Raw genomic sequence first — 3,239 nt, 5'->3', positions numbered from 1 at the left:
TTCACTTTTGGAAAGATTGTTTTTAGAACAGAAGAAAGTCATGTTTTTGGAAGTATAATTCAAAAGCTTAAAATGACATAATCTTGATTAATGTGACAAATTAAGATCGAACTAAATATAGCCAGAGTGATTATGAGCTCCGTGCTTAGATCGAGTACGTATGAGACTGAAATACTTGGTTTGCTTTCGCATCACATAAAGGAAAGCTTCATGAGATAGAGATTAAACACATTCACTGATTTTTTTTGTTTTTATAACTGTTATGAATTTTTGATTTTCCTATTACATAGTGATCTATTTTTCAGTTAAAGATAAAGTCTGACTAAAAAATCATGTATCTATTTTTATACTGCTACTTTATGAATCTTGTGAATCTATTGTACTTCACCTCTGTATGAAGGAATGAAATGAGAATCTACTCCATTTTACCGCAGGGAAATGCAGGATCTTTTTTCAGTGTGCACGTTTGTTTTCTATGTGATTGAATTAGAAGATGCCTTTATCAATCCTCAATCAAAGTCGTGCGTGTGTAATAATATCAAAGCTGGATCAAATTGACAAAGGTGAGCATTGTTTTCCTGTTCCTTTGCAATACTTAATAATTAAAAGCTTACAGGTTAGTCTGTGTGGCTAAAAGAAATTAATGCAAGACCATGTTCAACTTTGTGCTACAAACAGTGCCGGGACCCCAATGCGACATTTTGGTAGAAGCAGGGAAGGATAAGATGAAGTCCCTTTCATTTTGAAAGGAGCCGGTGAAGTGGTGGTGAGCTGTTTGCCAGGCTTGGCAGATTAGTTTCACAGGCGATTCCTGGAAGACAGAAAATACTAATGTCTGAAGTTGCAGGGTAAAAGTCCAAATAATGACAGTCTTGATAACTATGATGAGCTGGAAGTGAGGCACTAATCGAGCTTGATAGCGGCAATGTCTGGCGCAGAGGGAAGGGAGGGAGGAGGACGGACAGACAGACAGGTTTCACAGAGGGTGTGACACTAAAGGGACTTTAACATCCTGACCGCGTTTGGTTTGAAACAACTTGTTGTCTAGCAATATAGTACATTTACTTGTGATTCAGCCGCAATCACCAAGCCACATGTTGCTGATTGGGCTGTAAATTCTGAAATTACTAGGAATTTAAGCAGCTACAACATCTAACATTGTTAGAAAAACTGGTTCATTACAGAAAAAAAACAACAAGACAGTTCCATGAAAACAACAGGTGTGACTTCTGGCACTAAGCCTGGAACACGCGAAATTAGATGACAAGTTTTCATCAAATGATCTGATCTCCTGTGCATTGAAAATATTGCTGTTGGTCCTGTGACTGACAGAGGAGGGAGTGGGGTATGATGAAAAACAACCACAATGTAGAGCTACCATTCCAGTGATGAGCTCACACAGTCACACAAGAGGAGGGAATGAAACCCATGAAGCCAGCCTTACATAGTTAATTTCATCTTTCTTCAGATAAAAATGGAAGAAAGCTGCATCTGCCAAAGGTGAGTTAATGTTAAATGAGAAAATGATTTTATCACATCAGTGTAAAATATACTTTTTCCTTCATGTTACCACTCTTGTCTTCACTCTCTGTCAGAGCGAATGTGCTGATTGGTGGATCAAAGGCTTACATACAGAATCTCTGTTGGAATACTCAATCCTGGGAAGAAACACGTTTTGATGCCGGGTAGATGCAACATTCAACTGTGAGAAGAGAGAGGAGATGAGTGTGGTGTAGTCTTGATAGAGCATTGTTTTGGTTTTTTCCATTTTTTATTTTTATCCGTTTTCCGGTTTATTTTTGGTCTTTTTGTTTATTTTTGTGATTTTTCTTTAGTTTCTTTGTTTGTGATTTCTTCATGCAGCGACTTTTTGTTGTTAGATTCTTTTTAGTTTTAGTGTTTATCTGTATTTTTTTTGTTTTTGTTTTCTTTTTTTTTTTTTTTTTCTTTTTTTTTTTTTTTTTTTTTTTTTTTTTTTCTTTTTTTTCATGTGTTTTTTTTTTTTTTTTTTTTGGTTTTTTATTTTTGTTTCATTTTTCTTTTTTTTTTTTTTTTTTTTTTTTTTTTTTTTTTTTTTTTTGTTTTTTTTGTTTTTTTTTTTTTTTTTTTTTTTTTTTTTTTTTTTTTTTTTTTTTGTTTTTTTTTTTTTTTTTTTTTTTTTTTTGTTTTCGTTTTTTTTTTTGTTTTTGTTCCTTATTTTCTTTTTTTTTTTTTTTTTTTTTTTTTTTTTTTTTTTTTTTTTTTTTTTTTTTTTTTTTTTTTTTTTTTTTTTTTTTTTTTTTTTTTTTTTTTTTTTTTTTTTTTTTTTTTTTTTTTTTTTTTTTTTTTTTTTTTTTTTCTGTGTATCTTTTGGCATGGTTTTCTGCTGGCCGATGTAATCTAGCTTTTTCCATCGACCTAGATGTCTACAAGAGGTGACAAAGGAGGCACCTTGGAGTTTTTATTGTTTTGGTGAGAAGGTGTGGGATTACACTGGCGTGGTCCTTCAGCACAGAGGCCAATAACCATCGAACCATTGAGGATCTACATCCAGTAAAAGAAGCGGCCCGCTCCGTTCTGCTGCTGGAGGTCCTGTGGTAACAGGTTATCAGTTCTCTGTGATGATGGGACAGACAAAGCCGAACGTCCAGACAGTCTGTTTGAGGAAGATTGACAACCCCCGATGGTAGGAAAACAGTTTGTTTATGAAATCGCGAGAGGCTGAACAAACTGTTGAAGAGAGGACGAAGGAAGTCGAACAAAAGCTGAGGAGGCTGCGTCCTGCAGAACAATCAACCAAGGCAAAGGTTCGAAGGCTCCTGGAGTGGTCAGTTTGAATTTGTTTTCATAAATGTTGTTAAAAGGGAAATCTTAGTCTTTGATATTTTTGTAGTTTCCGGATCATCTTCCCTGCGTGGTCAGTAATTACATTGTATGGGATTAAGGCCTGAGTCGAGTCGCGATTCGTCATATTGCGGACGAGTGAGCTTTTTCTTTTCAGATTGAATCTTACAGATCACATTTAAAGCTATATTAGATTATTTCAATCTAAAGCTTAAATTGCTTGCAAACCAAAAGTTGTCAACTGTTAAACATACGCTGAGCTTACTGAGGTGGAACACAGACTTGTTTGCCTGTGCTTGCAGCCTGAGCTTGGCATGTAACTGGCATATGTACAGTTCTCTCTTGTCACCCTGAACCAGAACAGGAACTAGCGTCACCAGCTGCGTCAAAGTCATTAATAATAAATAATTAATACC

This window comes from Seriola dumerili, unplaced genomic scaffold, assembly GCF_002260705.1.
Source record: "Seriola dumerili isolate Sdu_G_001 unplaced genomic scaffold, Sdu_1.0 BDQW01000068.1, whole genome shotgun sequence".
In the NCBI taxonomy this organism is placed as follows: domain Eukaryota; kingdom Metazoa; phylum Chordata; class Actinopteri; order Carangiformes; family Carangidae; genus Seriola; species Seriola dumerili.
The sequence above is the reverse complement of the archived record's forward strand: the minus strand, read 5'-3'. Positions refer to the sequence as shown.